The following is a 21193-nucleotide window of genomic DNA, read 5'->3' as shown; positions in this document are numbered from 1 at the left end:
ATCACTTTGAACGAGTTGACAACCCAACGTGTCTCTTTGAAAGATGGAGCACCAAACTTGAACTTAACATGTCATTTGAAGGTACATGACAATCCAATCTTGAACTTAATGTGTCATTTGAAGGAAGATTACAACCCAATCTTGAACTTAATGTGTCATTTGAATGGAGATGACAACCCAATCTTGTCTCTTTGAAAGGCGGACGACCTGAACTTGCAACTTAACATGAATGCCATATCACAAAATCTGCAATATCAATGTTAGTATCAAATATAACATAAATTATGCAAACATGACCATATGAACAAGGTATTAACCAATGCAACAATTCAAACTTAATAACATCATGAATTAAATAAAATGTCAATTTAAAATGGAATAACACAATAAAAAGTGTCATATTTAACGGCATGACAAACCAATTTCAAAAGAATTAATTTATTTAAGATAATAAATTAATTTCTAAAAGATATCATTTTGAAAGTTATGACGACCTAAAATAAAAAAAAATGTCATTTTGAAGGGTATGGCTATCCAAATTTCAGAAAATGTCATTTTGAAGGGTATGATGACCCAAATAAAAAAATGTCAAAAAATAAAGAAAAATGTCATTTTGAAGGATATGACGACTCAAAAATAAAAGATGTCATTTTAAATGGTATGACTATCAAAATTAAAAAGATGTCATTTTGAAAGGTATGAATACCAAAAAATAAAAGATGTCATTTTGAAAGGTATGACTACCAAAAATTTGAAATTTAAACTTTGAAATGGTTCACGAAGTTATTTGGAAGAATATCAACAATGAAATGATCCACAAAATTAGTATAGACAAAATATCCACAATGGAACAGTCCACATAGTTGGTATGGACAAACATGGGGGATTAATATAAAATGACGTCAATTTGAAAGTTATGACAACCCAAATTTAAAAGATGTCATTTTGAAGGGTATGACTATCAAAAAATAAAAAGATGTCATTTTGAAGGGTATGACTATCAAAAATGCAATTTGAACTTTGAAATGGTCCACAACGTTATTTGGACAAATATGATGATAAAAATTTAAAATGATGCCAGTTTGAAGGATATGATGACCAAAATTCAAAAAAGATGCCATTTGAAGGGTATGACTACCAAAAATAAAAAAAGATCTCATTTGGAAGGGTATGACTACCGATAATAAAAAAGAAGTCATTTTGAAGGGTATGACTACTGAAAAATGCAATTTAAACTTTGAAATGGTCTACAATATTTTTTTTGACAAATATGAGGCATAAATTTAAAATAATACCAGTTTGAAGGTATAACGATCCAAATTAAAAAAGATGTCATTTTGAATGGTATGACTACCAAAAAATAAAAATGTGTTATTTTGAAGGGTATGGCTACCAAAAAATACAATGCGAACATTGAAACAGTCCACAAAGTTATTTGGACAAATATCAACAATGAAACGATCCACAAAGTTGGTATGGACAAATATGGAAAAGTAGATTTTAACCCATTTTTATTTTATGAACAATGAAACATATTTTATTTCTCACAATTTTTCTCTTTCAACTGAAATTGACATCGAGGTAAATCCTATGGATTCAAGTGGTACCTCAAATGTACTTACGTAACGACAAGATCTGTCCATCTTGCTAAAAATAAATTCTTTAAACTAGACCTAAAATCATGTTTCAAGTGCGCTCATAAGAAAGAAAATTTTAATTTGTGCATATTTCAAGTGTTTTGATTTAAAAGCATATTGAAAAAACAGAAAAATATTCAATGCATGCAATTGTGATACCATAGGATTGACCTTCATGTAAATCTCCACTAATATGAGAACATTTGAATTGAAATCATGTAGGGCTTGTTAATAGCTTGTAATGCAGGATTAGGGACATGTATAATAATCATTTGGGATTAAAGTAACTTATTTCTTCTTTAGCATTGCACTAAATAGATACTTTCAACATTTATTACGCTTTTAGTGTTTGATTCTCTTTGTTGTCCCTTCCTATTGCACTTTTTACTTCTTTGAAACTTTTTTTATTTGAGTTTTTCACTTTTGAATTTTTTCCTTTTTGTTTGGAGTGTTTATGTTCTTTTTTTGAAATTCTGTTTGCTTAAACTTGTGGGGAATTTTGAACACTTTGTATTTTTTCTTTGTTTTGAGGTCATTTTTGTTTTCATGACATTCAGGGACTTTGATAACTTTTGTCTTTGACAAATTTGGACTTTGGATCTTCTCTTATAACTTTCATGTCTTCAGTGCGCTCAAGAAAGTCTGGTCAAAAGAGGGATAGTGCGCAAAAGCACTTAGAAAAGGTATAGGCTTAGATGTGGTTGTCCAAAGAAAAGACTTAAGGTTCAAAGTGGGACACACTAAGAATATATGTCATTTGGTAAGATTTGAAAGGTTGAAGCGGGTCAAAGAAGGACTACAATCATTTTTCAAATCAAACATTACTAATAGTTTTGCCTCAATAACATTTAGGCCAAGTTCTAGATCAACAATGTGAAACAATTGAATTTAATTCAAAACTCACCACACAATTCACATGAAACAACGAATCTGGTTTTGTTCTAATTTTGAATGTATACAAGAGAATTTTACAAGTGTGAGAAAAGTATAAAGGAGAAGTACCGAAAAAAATCTATGATTTAACAAGAAGTCAATCTTCTTTATTGTACACATTATTTTCACATGCACACTTGAACTGTGTTGACACTAACCAAGTCAAAAAATGATTTTAAAATATAAACACTAAAAGAATAAAAAATAGAATATCTTTTGAATAAAGAATACTGAACCCAATAAGGTCTGCCTACGTATCTCATTGATAAGAATCAGGTTCGCGTAGTTCTTCTAGACATGACATAAAACCTATATTTGAACATATAAATTTTTGGAAGGAAAAATAATAGGAATGAAAAACCAATGAGTCAGATTAGAAGGCGGGCAACCAAATTTAACAAAAATTATTTTTAATTATTTAAACAAAACTTAACAAGCATGAAGAAATCAAAGAGTCACATTGAAGGCGGACCACCTAAATTTAACGAAAAAAGAATTTTTTTAAATTAAAGAAAAACAATAAAAGTAAAAAAATAAATGAGTTACATTGAAGGGTAGACAACCCAACTTAAAAAATTTCAAATAAAACCATCTTTTGTAATGAAATGCTGGATAAATAAAAATCAAAGTTATACAATGAATATCATCATATAAAAAAATTAAAGCAAAATATATGAACTAACTGAGAGTGAAGCTTAATAAATTATGGAGTCTGTGTACAACCTTGATGGAATTTTTATGGGCATTCCTTAAAAATTTTGCCCCTGTTTCAGCTTCAACAAACCTCTGGTGTTTAACAACTTTCTCCATTGTAAATTTTTTGAAGACTTTCGCAAAAATTTTGCCCCAGTTTCTGTATTAAAAATTTGGAATGCTTACGGGGAAGATGACCGAGCCTTGATAGAGCCTACGTATCCTGTTGAAGCAGGAATCAGGTCAAACGTAGTTCCAACAAATTATAACTTGAATAAAAACTCGCTTGAATTATGAATATTCTAAAACTAGGTTAGCAAGAGTGATTTTAAAATAATAGACTATTATACAACATATTCACATATAACAAGTATATCACATAACATGCAAACAATGAATACATGTCTTATACAAATGTGTCTCGAGTTTTGTGTCATGCTTAATATGAGGTTTTGGCTTCACTCTACACTAGCTGACTAAGAGAGGGCTTAAAGAGAGACCTGTTTACTCGAGTTGGACAAACTACTGGATGAAGTATAATAAACAACGTTGGATGACTGCAAGCCAACTATTTGTTTATCACTTTAAAAAAATTCGAAGGTGTTTTTTTGAAGGACAGCTGTGAAAAGCCACGTAACCATCTTTGTCCTAATGCATTCTATTTTCCATTTGGCGGAAATTATTTCATTAAATGCAATGACAATATACAATAAACAATAAATAAATAATGAGTACGATATGCAAATAATCAACAAAATATAATAGATATAATGAATAACACAATAAAGAATAATATCCTTAATTTGAAAAAATAAGCCCAGAATGTTAGAACCACTACTTTTCCACCTAGAGTCGCCATTCTGTTGACATCATTTGAATGGGAGCAACATCGCGATGACTCAATTAAAAAAGAATTTACTTAAAATTTATAAAGGTTTAAAAAGGGTTAAAAGGGGTAAAATGAGTTTAAAGGGATAAAAGGGAGCCGTCACCTAATTTTTAGGAAAACTAGGAAACCAATTAATAAATTAACTTAAAAGATAGTCTATGAAATCAATTGATCTAGGTAAGGGGTTCAAACTATTTCGAAGGGAAGGGGTTAGGCATCCTTTGAAATCCACAGTTGTGGTTCTCGATTGAGTTCATCTTTTCAAATTGAGGAGGAGAATAAAATATTGTACAAATATAATAAACATTCCATATACACAATAAAATGCAATAATAATATCGACTTGAGGTTTACCTAAAATCGGTATGTACAAAATAATGAATTTAAAAAAAATGTAATTCGAACTCCTTTCGAATAACTTCAAGGAAGCAAGTCTTGGGTACTTGTAAACACACTTAGTTAAAGTGTTAGTAATAAATAAATATGAATAAAATTGAATATAAGAAATAATAATTTGAAATAAAAAACCCGTCTTATTAATATGGGAGGCTTTAGAAACGACGGTAATTTCTTCATCCGCCAAATTTAACAAATAAATAATATAAACTTGATTAAATTTTCCATCTTTTATAATGGGGAAGTCTCCAAAACTGGCGGATAGATTTTATCATTGGTCAATTTTAAATTATGACCTGTATAAATATTAATGATAACGAAAAGTGAAAGTAACAAAATACGATAAAAAGATAACATGCCAATAATAATAAATGTAACATATCATCAAAATGAGGTATGTCTACCACAAAACTCAACTTAATGGAAAGATTTTAATATTTACAAAATGAATGTGTGGAAACTAAGCTTTTAACACAAAAATCAAAATAATATAACTAAAAGAAAGGGGAATTTAATAAATAGTGCCAAATTGATGTAAAACATTTCAGACCGTGAAACATTTCATTAATTATATTATAACTAAAGACAAAAATGAAATTACAGCAAAACACAATCACTTTTACTATGACTAAACAACTCATTAAAAATAAATTTACCAATAAAAATAAGCAACATAAACCAACTCAACAAACAATGAAAACAATAACAATAAAATTATGAGAAAGAGCCCAACATTACAAAAGATAATGCAACAATTAATATAAATGTCTAAACAAAATAGTGACTTATATGATTTGTCAAAATATTACCATTTCCGGACAGATCTGAATTCATTTCTAACCGGAGCTTTGAGCAGCAACTTTATTATTCGCCGGTGATGTACCCACGCCGAAAAAAAAGTGAAAGAGTTGGACGGAATACCTACAAAATGAATCAAAACCGTAAAGAGAAAAAGGGGAAGGGACCATTCCATTTAGCTCTTATTTTGCTTTAGTTCATCGGAGCTTGAAGCTCCTCACAAGAGCTACTTTGTTGTAGCGATCAAAGGGGAAACACGGGGATGGAGTTTTGGAGTTTCTGGCTCTTATTCGCTGTAGAAGGAGGAAATGGGATGATGGGTTAGTTTGGTTGCTGGTGACAACATGAAATAAGAGGGACTGGGGTCTTCTTGTGGTGGGTCTGGCAAAGATTTGGCCAGAAATAGGTGATGGTTGACTGCTATGGTGTTTTCTAGGTGGAGGAAGGGAGGAGGGTCTCTGGAAAAAATGGGGAAAACGAAATGGGATTTGGGGGGTGGTTTTGACTTCGCCGGAAAATGCTCCGGGAAGGGTGGTGGCCGGAAAAGTATGTACAATAAATAATATCTTTAAGATTAAGAAAATCTGGAAAATAAATTAGTCCTATAATTTATATACCACCAAAAACCTAATGGAATACCTATTTCATATATAGGTAGTTGAAAACTCTGGGCCCAAGTTATGAACTTGAGGTTGTGACCGAAAAATATCGATTGATAAAATATCTGTGTATGTAAATTGTATTCAAATTTGAATGAGTTTTTTAGACTACGCAGAATATCAAAATGAATATTATTTAACAATGTAACAGAGAAAGAAAATGAATATACAAAAATGTAATAAACATAATCAATTATATGTAAAAAAATGCAATTTAACAGAAATAATGATTCTATTAAAAATGAACAAATATTTGAACGTTTGGTTGTGACAAGATAATGTCAACATAACAACCGACAACAATCTTAGTACTTTGAGGAAAAGGATGATTATCAACAAATTTCAATAAAATGAAAAAACATGTGATTTGAACTTTCTAAAATAAACGACGTATTCATTTTAAAACTATCAGACCGAAATATAGTGTCAACAACTTCATTCTTCTTCTTTAACCTCTTGAATTTCGTGCATGATTTTCTCTATTTTTATCTGTAACTCTTCTCCGGTAAGTTCCATCCTGATATTCTTACCCTTTCCCATAGCTGCGATTTTTCCTTCCCTAAGACGATAGAGTAGTGTTTTAGGAGTTGGAGATAGGATTTTTCTTTTGATTGAGAAACTCAAGACTCCAAAAATTTGGTCGGACTTTTTAATAGTGACTTGTATATCTTTTGACAATTTCTGACAAGGAGTGGGTTTACGATATCCTCATTACATCAACATAGGACATAAACAGTTACAAAACACATATATTTTCATTCACATCAACATACCCGACTTCGTATCTATTTTAAGCGATACTTCCTTTTATGTTGACGCACACGATCAACTCTTAGAGGATGGCTTTGGCGAAAGTATTTTAATATACCCGTTATAATAAATAACGAAGGAGCTAGTATCCCCTTGGACGGGTGTGGTATATATCTTGCCGAATTGCGGCATCACCCTATTTGGGTTGTAGGGTCGCATTCCTCTAATGCCGGAAGGACCAAAAAAAGACGTTTGACCCTTCGAGTGGCTATCTTCTATGACATAAAATTCTGAAGCATCCACTGTATGTGTCCTTTTCTTAGGTCATAAAATACTCTTGCCCATGCATACCTTGTATTGTGAATTGGGACATGCGGACGCTTAGATAGAACTCGTAATTGTCAAAGAGAATCGTCTGACTCGGTTTGGACAACTCTTGCTACTGGGAATCGTCTCTTTTACATAGATTTTTTCTCATCCACCACTGAATCAGGATGTTGCACGCTTGGAAAATTTTTAAGTCACGACCAGAGTCTAGACCCCAGACGAGACCGGCGTCGTTAACCTTTCAAAGGTCGCAGACAAGCCTACATACGTCATTCTTAGTTCATCTAGATTAATTTTAGCAGAAAATTTGAAACATTTTGTTTCCTAACATGTTTACTAAACATTCTATCACATATATAATTGTTAATCATCAACCATCTAACATTAATATCATCAAATGAAAGAAATAGTTCTTAGCTGCATTAAATGTGTACTTGCCAAAACGGCACCAATACAAAGTCTGAAATGTAATAGGAAATGAAACACTAGTGGAACATGCTCAACTATCTAAAGCCTAAATCTAAGCTACATAATAACATTATATAGCCTTACAAGCATGAGGGCCTACCAAGTCCGAATGATAGCTCCACATCCGGATATCTGCAACGTCAACCTGTAAGATCTAGCATCCACCTGTGCCTGAACCTAAAAATTAAGAGTTGTATGGAATTAGTACACACTTTTACTAAGTATGGGTATATGAAATCACACACCAAGGACATGCATGAGAAATGATAGCTCTTTCCTAACAACATGATTATGGAAAGAGAAGTCAGTGGACTTGCCAAATTGAGATTAGGAAAGTTAGTGAACTTTCCAAATTTGGATTAGGAAAGTTAGTAAGCTTTCCAAATTTGGATTAGGAAAGTCATTCCATGAGAGTAACATGGATCATCATACTTATAATATTGCACATATCACATAACATCTAACACATAGAACATATCATATAACATATAGCACATAACATCTTTTGTAACACTCATTTATATGCCATGATTCCTTGGAATCATGGACTTCATTTGCAAACACAGAGTATGCTTCATTCATTCATACGTAATTCATTTCATTTCGTTCATCAGCTTGTGTGAACACCAGCTATACCTAGGATATAGAATTAAGACTTTCATCGCGTTTGCTGTGCAATGATCAAGAATAACCTAGTGTCATTACTTGAATCTAGCTCACCTCTTGATTATCCTATCCTAAAACCTTTGGTATCGTTCATTTCTCTATTTGTATCATTTGAGGCTGGCCCCATTTATCCATTGGGAACATTAACATTATCGACATAGATCATGTGAGCATCGTGAAATCCAGTGTCTACCCCAGACCGAAAAGAGGTGGAATTACCGTCAAAAGTGTCACAAAGCATGCTAGCATACATGGAAATAGAACACAACTAGATCCCTATATTGGCAGTATAGGTTTGAAGACTGGGAGATATAAGGGGACCCATAACCAGCATGCTGGATAGCTCATCTCATGAGAGTTATGTGAACTTCAACCCTTCCTAAAAGAAGGCATCACCGCTCATTGCTAGTCTATCGGTGCTCAGTATAAAGTTCAATTACATTTAAATCATACATCATGGAAGCTGGCTTCTAGTATGAGGACATCATAGATCAATAGATGATTTCTCATCTCATGATTAGTATTAAGTGTGCTAATCTCAATACTTTCATTTGATTGTTCATAGAGACTGGTCTCTTCATTAACTTTACACTCTCATAGGTGAGTACGTTTTTGTAACATTTACTTAGGATCCTTTGAGATTGCTCTTATCTTTTACATTATCCTCATATCATGTTTTTACCACATTCATTAACATTAGCACATTTGTTCCTCATAATTACTCATCCCTTTTTACGTGAATGTTCATTTCATCATATGCCAATGCACTTGACCATTTAGTGTGTTTCACACTCTTACTTAACCCTTCTAGAGTTTCATCACTTCATTTTTCAAATCATCATTTCATTCTTCATTTCGTCATAAGCCAATGCACATGGCCATTTAGTGTATCTTACACTCGTACTTAACCCTTCTAGGTTTTTATCATTTCGTTACATACATATTAGGTTCACTTATTTTTAATCGTATGCTACACTTATGGGTCTATACATACAAGCCATGAGGCTTCATTCATTATTTGTTAAGTGAATAATATTTTCCTAAGATTATGTATTACAAGACTTATGTATCTTGTATGTATGCCAAGATCTTGATTTCGATCTAAGTAGGTGGGAATCCTTGAACATTTAATTCACGTATGATTTATGTATCAATACGGAAATTTGGGAAAAGGAACCTAAGTTTGAACTGCTTGGACAATACTTACATTTTTCCTTGACTTTATTTTTAGTTTTCATGACATTGGGACCCTAGATTGAGCCTTAACATTAACATTCTATCTTTATTTTCTCCTTTTTTTCCTCCTCTTATTTGGCCGAAGGGTTGTGGGATCGAACCCCCACAACCCCTTTTTATTTTATATTTAAAATTTGCATTGTCCAATTCGCCTAGACCAAGAGGTTGTGGGATCAGACCCCCACAACCTCTTTTTATTTTATTCATTATTTCACTGGAAATTGGGAGGTTGTGGGTTCGAACCCCCACAACCTCCTTACTTTATTCTTAATTTTGCTAGGGTTGTGAGGTTGTGGGTTCGAGCCCCCATAACCTCCTTATTTTATTTTTAATTAAAATTGTCTTAGCTAGGCGTTTGACAATGAGGTTGTGGGATCGATTCCCCATAGCCTCACTTTATTTTCTAATTTATTTCGCTCTTCTCCTTTCCAGCCTTGAGGTCGTGGATTCGATTACCACGCCTCCCATTATATTTATTTTAAGTTTTTCATTCTCCTTACTCACCTTTACAACCCATTTTGAATCCCCCCAGCCACATTTCTTTCTTTCTTGCGAGATTAAGGTTCCACATGGGTGACGTCACAAGTTCGAATCCTGTTGGCCTCACCCCTTTAAATTAATTTAATTTACAAATTTCTCTTCTATATTTTACTTATATTTTTGGCTGTACACTTAATCATTTTATTAACTTATTTTATCAATATTTCCACTTGAAAACTTGGGAAGATTCATGGATCGTTTAACACTTTTTGGGGTGTATTTCATGGATTCGTTTAGCTAAATTATTGGTGCTCAAATAAGCCCCACTTCCATTTTTATAACATCATGATTTACATAGATTTATGTACGTAAAATGAAAACCAAAACAATATTAAACTTGAAGCCTTAACTTGACCTCATTCATAGTAACCTTCACACTGACATGTTTGCACAAAAACACACTTGCACAAACTTTCGATTACATGATTGCATTTCATACAATTTCAAGTACACAAACATAATCATAGTCATAAAGATTACGTCACTACACCTAAATCTACCAGCAATCATACCCAACCTACGATTCATTGGGAGCTAATGACAGGGGCATGCAAAAGGGGAAACAATCCTAGTTGTCGAATGACTAATACGAACCTTAAGGGGTCTCTTGGGAAAGGGACCAAGAGAGAAGAAAACACATACCTTTTTTTAACATTCAAACCTTGAAGTTGCTTCCAAAAAATTCCACTCAAGAGCACGTCTAAGCCTCCTCAATATAGTAATCCACTCGAATGACAACCTCCCTTAGCCTAGTGTGCGATTAACGTTTGTTTTCTTGTGATTTCGTGTGAGTTCTTCTAGTGTGAAGAAATTGGTTTATTTTTCTGATTTTGTATCTTATTATTGAAGAGAAATATCTTGTTAAATAATTGGAGAGATTGAGCGTGAGAGTTGAGAGATAGTTGTGAGAGAGTAGGAGTTATATTAGACTTAGGAGTCCAGTTTAGGACTTAGTCAAATAAGGTTTCTTAATTATTAAAAATATGATTTTTATTTTATTTTAAATCATGTAATGAATAATAATTATTAATTGATTACATTAATTCAATAGCTTAAATAAATATCACATTAATTCATTGCTTCCACCTAGGTTCGAACCCTGGTGGAGCAAGACTTAACTTCAAGAGCTCTATTTCGTCTCTCTCTCTCCCCAATTTTTCCCTCTACCTCATTATATTATTAATTAATTAAATATTTAAGGTAATTATGATATTATACATAGCCTATAAAAGGACCATTTTGCCCCTAGACCCTCCAAACCTAAGATTTCCTCTTCTTAAATCCGGTAAAGACTCCTTCTAGTAAATCTTCGTATTCGAGAGTCCTACATGGTTGGACCCAACCTCTCCTAGATAAAATAACTCCCCAAGTTAGTTTTCTTGGATGTATCAAGGGTTCCGAAGTTTGATTCTACGCGTATCAATCTGTGTGAACTCTGGTCTAATCACTTGACACATTAAGTATCACTTAGTAATCAATTTAATAGGGTTGTTACATTATCCCTCATGATATACCGTGGTTTCACGGTATTATTAATACTTTTTCCTTAAGTTTAGTGTGTCTAAAATCGTTTTTGTGCTTGTGACGGTCCATAGGTGGCATCGTTGTGCAGCTGCTGAAGGAAGATGGGGAAGTCTGACCAAGTCAGGGGTTAAGAAGCTTGTGACATTCCGTCGTGTCTATGACGGTCCGTCATGAAGTTCAGAGAAGTAATCCCAGTACCCATTTTAAAAGAGTTGAAGTGTTTTGGAACGAAGACCCTCGACGGACCGTTGTGCCTATGACGGCCCGTCATACTTGCCGTCGAGGGTAATGAAGAAGAGCAGCTAAAGAAATTGCATAAGTATAGGACGACAGAGTCCATGACGGTCCGTCGTGACCATGACGATACGTCGCGAGGTCCGTCGACCAAGCCGCGTTTTGGCAGATTTCCAGCAAATAGAGTCCTTGTTTAATTAGGTTTTAATTTTTTATAAATAGTTCAAAAAACCTCATTTTTGGGGTTAGACGCCGGATAGTTAGACTCTTAGATTGTTAGACTCCGTATTGTTAGACATCATATTATTAGACTTTGTGTATTAGTGTTAAATTTGGAGATTCTTGCAAGTGATTTTTGGTGATTAAACAAGCAAACTTTTGGATTTTACTCTTTCACATTGAAGTAAGTACATGAACTTTTATTTAATATATTTGAATATTGTGTTTATGTCCATGGGTAACTAAACTGCATAACTAGGGTTGTGGGAACCATAGGCAAATAATGAGATAAACTCTAACTAAAATAACAATTCTAGAATAGTGTTTTGCATGTATTAATAATTCTTTCTCTTAGAAGTCTTTTTAACGGATGGACAACGTTAGAACTCGTCTAAATGCTACTTGTCGGACCAAGGAGGTAGATAATAGAAAAAGAAATATTAACATAAATTTACTGTATACTATCTAATAGGCTAGTATTGATTGGTACGAGGTAATAACTTAGTCAAATATCGAATACGATGCTTAATATGAGGTAAGGATAAGGGTTAGGATAGCAACACACGTAGCCGGACCAAGGTGCGGAGTGAGATTTTCTAGATTCCGGACCAAGGATTTAGAAATACATAACTTATCACTTTGCATGCAAGATACTAGTAAAGAATTGTTATAGTTAGAATTATAAAGTTATGAACCTGTGGGGAACACTTAAACCCTAGTTACTTTAATTGATTGATTAAAATCCAACTGTCAAAGCTGTTAAGTGTCTCTTTCAAGTTCGTTATTTACTTTCACTCATTTAGAAATACCCCCCTTTTTATGTTTTTACTTTCCAAGGAAGTCATTGACCAAACAATAGTAATAACGGGTTGAAGTTAGGTCTAGACTATTTTCCTCGTGGGAACGATTCCAACCTCACTAGTTGGGTTATTTACTTGACACGACCGCTTTATTTCTTATTTGAGAAGTAAGTTTGAGCTTATCAATTTTTGGTGCCGCTGCCGGGGATTATAGCTTTTAGATTAGCTTGAACTTATTACTATAGTTTAGTTGATATTTTCTTGATTTTACCTAATTTTATTATTTTTGATTTTTTTTAGAACTATCCTCCTTGTATGCCAAATACACGGAGAGGAAGAGAACCCTTGTTTCCCTACGATCACGAATTAGAACGTACACTACGCAATATGAATCAAAACTTGAGAATAAATGATGATGATCCGAACCAGAACATCCCAACCCCGGTTGATGTTCATGGTCAGATAGTTACCCGATGCTCCGGGTGAACACCAGCAGAGGGGAAAAAATCCCGTTCCACGACCCCAAGCATAATACAGAGGCTATGATAACATAGCAGACTCGGATGGGCCACTGGTTTTGCCTCCTCTACCCACAGGCCACACTTTTGTGGTAACTAGTATTCTGATGCAAATGCTCACTGCCAGAGGTTTGTTTTCAGGGCCACCTTCTAAGGATCCACATGCCCATATAGCTAATGTAAGGGTAGTGTGTAAAAGTTGTATAGGGAGGCCTAATTTGGATTTAGATGTAATAGGTCTCAGAGTGTTTCCTCTCTCACTGACGGGAGAGGCTGCTATGTGGTTCACTGAGCTCCCGTACAACTCAATATTCACTTTTAACCAACTAAGGGATGTCTTCTTAGCACGCTACTATCCGGTCTCCAAGAAACTAAACCACAAAGACAAAGTGAATAACTTTGTGGCACTACCAGGAGAGTCAGTTACTAGTTCTTGGGATAGATTCACCTCATTCTTGAGAAGTGTTCCAAATCACCATATATATGATGAGTCACTGAAGGAATACTTCTATCGGGGATAGGATGATAACAATAAAGCGGTGTTGGACACTATTGCAGGTGGATATTATGGGGAGTGTCCTTATGCTGAGATCGTTGAAAAATTAGAGAAAATCTCCCAGAACAATAAAGTTTGGAGTATTAGGAAATCCGATACTGGGAGAAACACCTTCGCAGTGCATTCCACTCACAACCCAGCCACAGATGAGATTCGTGAAGAAATGGCTCAGATGAGAACTGAGCTTGGGTTGGTACTCAAACATGTCACTGGGGGTGCAGAAAAGATAAATGTAGTCAACTACTTGGATAAACCAGCACCTTCTAATGATGAATGTTATTATACGGAGGACACTTATGCAGTAAATAAGCAGACGGGGGGTTTCCGGCCAGGCGCCCAAGGCTCAAATCAGGATAACTGGCGCCAAGGTTAAGGGAACCAAGGTCGGAACTATGGTAACTACAACCGTGAGGTTCATTATGTCCGATATTGAAACTACAACCACGACAACAACTTTAACAGGGGTAACTATGCTAATAGAAACGACAGGAATAGGCCCTATGTCCCTCCTCAAAATCGTGAAGTTACTCCTAGGGATGGTGGAGATAGTATGGCGCGAGTTGAGGTTATGTTGCACAAAATGATGAGGAGGTTCGATGCTAGTGATGAGCACATTAAAGAGTTGAGGTGTGATTTAGCTAGTATTGGGCAAAAAGTTGATACACATGCAATTTCGATTAAGCAGATCGAATTGCAAATGGCCCAATTATCTGCGACAGTGAACACACGGCAACCGGGCACTCTTCCTAGCAACACTGTCCAAAATCAAAAAAATGATGCGCACTGTATGGCGATCACTACTCGGGGTGGTAAACAAATCATTGACCCGCCTATGCCGTCTGATGAGAAAAATGTGAGAAAGGATAATGATAAGGTGGTAAAGGGTAGTGTTGAGGAAGAAGAAAGCAATGGAAAAGATGCAGAAGTTCCTATGAAGATAATTCCCATGCCTATACCACCACCACCCTTCCCTCAGAGATTAGTGAAAAAGACCGAGGATGGTAAATATCGACGTTTTATAACAATGCTAAAGCATCTCTCTATTAATGTCCCTTTGGTAGAAGCTCTAGTACAATGCCCGGTTATGCCAAGTTTATGAAAGATCTGGTCACAAAAAAAAGATCGGTCACTTTTGAGGATGATGATAGACTGCAACATTGTAGTGCTATTGCTACAAGATCCCTTGTACAAAAGAAAAAGGATCCGGGTGCGTTCACTATTCCTTGTACAGTTGGGTCATTACATTTTGCGAAAGCATTATGTGATCTGGGGGAAAGCATAAATCTCATGCCCCTCTCGATCTACAAGAAGTTGGGTTTGGGTGACCCAAAAACCACTGCGATGCGGTTACTGATGGTTGATCAGACAGTGAAACGACCTATAGGGATACTCCATGATGTGATAGTAAAAGTGGAGTCATTCATCTTTAGACTTATTTTGTTATTCTTGATTGTGAAGTCGATTTTGAATGCCTATTATTCTTGGGAGGCCATTCCATGCTACAGGTAGAGCCTTAGTTGATATGGAAAAGGGGCAGATAAAATTTCTGTTGAACAATGAAGAAGCGACCTTGAACGTGTGTAGGATTATGATGCAGAGTGGTGAGCTCAAATCAGTATCCGCCATATCCCACAAAGAAAATATGAAGAAGGAGAATGAACAAAAAAGTGCAAAACAAGAGTTTAGGGTTGGGGATTTTGTGCTTGTAGACAGTTCTAGGTTGCCTTGTCTTCCGCGCAAGCTTAAGTCCAAATGGACTGGATCTTACTTGATTACCCAAGTATTCCCTCATGGAGAAGTTGAGTTAAAAGCCAAGGAGGGAGTGTGGTTTAAGATGAATAGAGATCGAATAAAACTCTATTTTGGGCATAAAGCATAGGGGAATGAAGTGCTATAGGCATACCATCTGGATGAAGTCCGAGTAATCAAGTGTCCCCAGTCGTGTCGCGACATTAAATCAGGCGCTTGTTGGAAGGCAACCCAATTCTTATAGTTTTTTTTCCTTTCATTCTTTCTAGTAATGGTAGCATTTTCTACTAATGGGTTTTAAATTTGCAGGCACATCACTTAGAAATTCTGCATAAAATCACTCTGCAACAGTCACCAACAGACACATTCGACGGACCGTCGTTCTCTCGACGGTGCGTCTTGCACAACTGTTCTGGTTGTCAGAGACCCTATTCCTAAGGGTCTCTCACATTTTATAAGTGTCCTCCAATGGATATCTACGATGGACCGTCATAATCTCGACGGTCCGTCCTGCATAACCATCATAAAGGTAAGAGACCTCTCTCTTAAGGGTCTCCATTTTTTTTAGTGTCCCACGATGGACATCAACAACGGTCCATGCTGATTGTCGGCGCTTTGCGCCCCAGGTTTGATTCACCTACCAATCTTGTATTTCAATTTTTTTATTCATTGGGGACAATTGCATGTCTTTTTGTTGGGGTGGGGTAAATGGAATATGAGTGCTAGGGTGAAGTCTGAGTAGCCCAATTCACTATCCTCTTTTGGGGTTTTCTTGCCTGTGTTCTTTTTCCCAAGAGACTGATTACTTTTTCTGTTGAACCGGCATGTCTATATCTTTTGTACATAGTTTAATTCTGGAGCATGATGGCTAAAATGATATCCTGATAAACTGGAAAATGATGCATGACTAGGCATAGTAAATGATAATTGTGTGGCTCTAAGCATGACATAGAGGTACACCATTGCATTACCCTAAGTCTAAAATTCGATCTAGGTGTCTGATAATCTGGTATAGTGATGAAATGTCAAGTGTGTGTGAGGAAGATTTGAATAGTCTACTATTGATACTGAGCTAGAACTTGCCTGGTTAGTCCTGCTAAAAGTAAGTTGTAATAGACAATTAGGAAAGGATCATAGGCCCTTATTCAATATAGCTCATTTCTAGCCTAAATAAAAGAAACCAAATGAACCCATTTTTAGCCTAAATAAAAGAAACCAAATGAAATTTATCCTTCTTTGATCCAAATGATCTGAGCTTAAATTTGACCTTTCTTTTTCACCCCAACTGATCTTTTCTGGGAACAATGTGTTGGCCCTGGTCCCTCCTTGGACATGTGCAGCTCAGCTTATGACAAAAGCATAAGTTGAGGTGGCTAATGCAGTAAACAACCTTCGTCATGGCCCTAACCCAACTTTGGGTACTGTGTACCTTCATTCATGGCAAAGCCATGAGTTGAGGGTGGCTATTATGAGGAATGCTCTGGAAAGTGAGGTTGAAAGAACAAAGAGAGAGAAAGAACAGAAGTAAAGTGACTCAAGAATTAGTTGAAATAAAAGTAAAGAAAAAGAAAAATATACAAGAAATACAAGCAAGAAAAGAAGAGAGTCACTTACACAAATGAAAAAAGATGAGAAAATAGCAAGGTGAAAGAATATGAGAAACCGGACGAGATAAAATGATCGAAAGTGGAAGGTTTAAACGATATGTCAAGGAGGGCAAAAAGTCACTAAAGTATACCTAAATATACCCTACCTGACCCTGAGCCTATGTTACTAGCTAAGAAAGTCCTATCGTGATCCTAAGGGTTGTATAGCGAACTTAAGGCAGTGAAAATAAGGGCAAGCTTATGGCAATAGGTATGAATGAGTGTGACTTTGTTCTGAGAGCGAGTGTTGAAAAGTAATCCTTATACTCAAACTGAAATCATTGTGTAAAAAATGAGGATTTTGTTTAAAGTGAGGACACTAGTTGCAATACCAGAATTGTTAGCACCTCGGTGAGAAATTGAAGAGAATAGGTGTTAGTGCATGGTGAGTCTGTGTCATGTTCCAATCCCACATAATTCAAGCCTAATAGTGATAGCATGCATAGATTTGATGAGATTAATCGGAATTGATATCCAAACGATTGCAAAGGATAAAACATGTATACTATTGTACAAAGATTTTGTATTGAGTCATAGTGCGTCGCTTGAGGACAAAAAATGAATTTAAGTTGAGGGTGTTGATATACCGTGGTTTCACAGTATTATTAATACTTTTTCCTTATGTTTAGTGTGTCCAAAACCCATTTTACGCTAATTTTTATATAAGTTTCTTTTTGTTTTGCAGGAAATCTGTCCAAAGCTGAACGCGGAGATTTTGAGCCAAAAAATGCAGAAGAGACCACCTACGGAGCTTATGACGGTCCGTCGTGCTTGTGACGTTCCGTAGGTGGCAGCGTAGTGCAGTTGCTGAAGGAAGATGGGGAAGTCTGAACAAGTGTGGGGCTACAAAGCTTGTGACGGTTCGTCGTGTCTATGACGGTCCGTCCTGCAGGTTCGTCATGAAGTTCAGAGAAATAATCCCAGTACCCATTTTCCAAGAGTTGAAGTGTTTTGGAACGAAGACCCTCAACGGACCGTTGTGCCTATGACGGTCCGTCGTACTTGCCTTCGAGGGTAATGAAGAAGAGCAGCTGAAGAAATTGCATAAGTATGAGATGACGGAGTCCATGACGGTCCATCGTGACCATGATGATCCGTCGCGAGGTCTGTCGACCCAGCTGCGTTTTGGCAGATTTCGAGCAAATAGAGTCCTTCTTTAATTAGGTTTTTATTTTTTATAAATAATTCGAAAACCTCGTTTTTCAGATTAGCCGCCGGATAGTTAGAATCTTAGATTGTTAGACTCCATATTGTTAGACATCATATTATTAGACTTTGTGTATTAGTGTTAAATTTGGAGATTCTTGCAAGTGATTTTTGGTGATCAATCAAGCAAACTTTTGGATTTTACTCTTTCACATTGAAGTAAGTACATGAACTCTTATTTAATATATTTGAATATTGTGTTTATGGCCATGAGTAACTAAACTCCATAACTAGGGTTGTGGGAACCATAGGCAAATAATGAGATAAACCCTAACTAAAATAACAATTCCTGAATAGTGTCTTGCATGTATTAATAATTCTTTCGCTTAGAAGTCTTTTTAACAGATGGCCAACGTTAGAACTTGCCTTAATGCTACTTGCCGGTCCAAGGAGGTAGATAATAGGAAAAGAATTATTAACATAGATTTAGTGTATACTATCTAATAGGCTAGTATTGATTGGTACGAGGTAATAACTTAGTCAAATATCAAATACAATGCTTAATATGAGGTAAGGATAAGAACACACGTAGCCGGATCAAGGTGCAGAGTGAGATTTTCTAGATGCCGGACCAAGAATTTAGAAATACATAAGTTATCACTTTGCATGCAAGATACTAGGAAAGAATTGTTATAGTTAGAATTATCAAGTTATGAACATGTTGGGAACACGTAAACCCTAGTTACTTTGATTAATTGATTAAAATCCAACTGTCAAAGCTGTTAAGTGTCTCTTTCAAGTTCGTTATTTATTTTCAATCATTTAGAAATTGAAACACCCCTTTTTTCTGTTTTTACTTTCCAAGGAAGTCATTGACCAAACAATAGTAATAACAGGTTGAAGTTAAGTCTAGACTATTTTCCTCGTGGGAACGATCCCAACCTCACTAGTTGGGTTATTTACTTGACACGACCGCTTTACTTCTTATTTGAGAAGTATGTTTGATCTTATCACCCCCCTTTGGAACATTCGTCCCCGAATGACACTACTCTTTACTAACAATAAGTAAGTCATCTATAGGATGTATGCATACATAGGTAATTCAGTACTCCCATCTGATTCACATATTAACATGATGGTGCACATCCTTGAAACCTACTAGTAGCTTTACATTAATCGACTAAGGAACTCTTTCCTAAACTAGTCTCATTGAAGCATACAACATAAGTAAACATGTAATTCATACAAATCAGCAACCAACAAGATGACTCAAACATATTTATTTCATACTTGTTCATAAATACCATACACAATCAAATACATGACAGACTAATTAAGGCTACGCATCCGAGACTTCACAAGAGGTGCCTTCCCCTGCACCCCTAGACTTGAGCGCGAAGAATCATTGCCTCTTCACTTGGAACATTAGGTTGAACTCTCTCCTTCCCTTGTTATTGACTTCTCCTATTCGAACAATCATTCACCATGTGACCCGGTTTGCTTCAAATCTAACAAGAATTAGAGCCCATCATACACTCTCTTCCATGAAGTTTGACATGCTTCATACTCTTAACTCTGGCTTGGAATCCCTATCATAGCGATCCTTTGACGAACTTGACTCCCATTGTTGGGAGATTACCTTCTTAAAGCTGGTTTTATCCCTGATTTCAGTACTACACTTCCTTGAAAAATTTGTCCTAGCTTGTCTTGACTTTTTCCCTGCACTAATATGCTTCTTATTCCTGTTTTCCTCCACTTGTTGGACATGGACCATAAGCCTACTAAGGCCCATACTGGCATGTAACATATCTGACCTATACTCCTCCTCGAGATTCTCAGCATTCTTAGATCTAGTGTAAACGGGAGGATTCATCCTCGTGAAATCCCTTAACCTGCTAGCCATAGTGCTGGGCAGGTGGGTTCTCCCTAGGAACACCTTGTTTCTCTACCTTCGTTTCTCCTTGGTATTCATATTTATGAATATCAAGAGTTGATTTTAGATACACTCCTTACACCAAGAAACAGACTTTACAGAAGGCACGATAAGATTAGAAGAAGGGAAAATTTCCAATGCACCATGCATTCTCTAATTCAGGATAGTGGTGCACTTCACTACCATGACTTAGAAACTAATCAATGTGGTTGATGTGAAATTGTTATTCTCGAAGTTTAACCTAGTGCTCTAATACCAATTTTATCACGACCGACTTCTAGACCCCAGACGAGACCACCGTCGTTGACCTCTCAGAGGTCACACAGAAGCTTACATACATCATTCTTACTTCATCTAGATTAATTTTAGCAGAAAATTTGAAACTTTTTGTTTCCTAACATGTTTACTAAACATTATTTTACATATATAATTGTTCATCATCAACCATCTAATAGTAATATCATCAAATGAAAGAAATAGTTCATAGTTGCATTAAATGTGTACTTGCCAAAACGCCACCAATACAAAGTCTGAAATAAAATGGGAAATGAAACACATGTGGAACATGCTCCACTAGCTAAAGCCTACATCTAAGCTAGGTAATAACAATAGATATCCTCAAAAGCATGAGGACCTATGAAGTCTGGATGAACACTCCACGTCTGAATAGCTGCAACGTCAACCTGTGCCTGCACCTAACAATTTAGAGTTGTATGGAATTAGTACACACTTGTACTAAGTATGGGTATATGCAAGCACACACCAAGGACATGTATGAGAAAGGATTGATCTTTCCTAACAACATGATTTTGGAAAGTTAAGTCAGTGGACTTCCCATATTGAGATTAGCAAAGTTAGTGAACTTTGCAAATTTGG

The 21193-nt window shown here is 35.7% G+C and overlaps 1 long non-coding RNA gene across 1 annotated transcript; it reads right to left on the bottom strand.

Annotated features, from left to right (window-relative positions):
* Positions 1–3125: 3125 nt before the first annotated feature.
* On the bottom strand, positions 3126–5947 carry LOC112942153 (uncharacterized). Its single transcript, XR_003248154.1, has 2 exons — positions 5358–5947; positions 3126–3486 (listed from the first exon to the last, which is right to left on the bottom strand). It is a non-coding gene; the product is annotated as an uncharacterized lncRNA (long non-coding RNA).
* Positions 5948–21193: the final 15246 nt, after the last annotated feature.

Source organism: Solanum lycopersicum, chromosome 9 (genome assembly GCF_036512215.1).
Source record: "Solanum lycopersicum chromosome 9, SLM_r2.1".
Lineage (NCBI taxonomy): Eukaryota > Viridiplantae > Streptophyta > Magnoliopsida > Solanales > Solanaceae > Solanum > Solanum lycopersicum.
The sequence above is the reverse complement of the archived record's forward strand: the minus strand, read 5'-3'. Positions and strand labels throughout refer to the sequence as shown.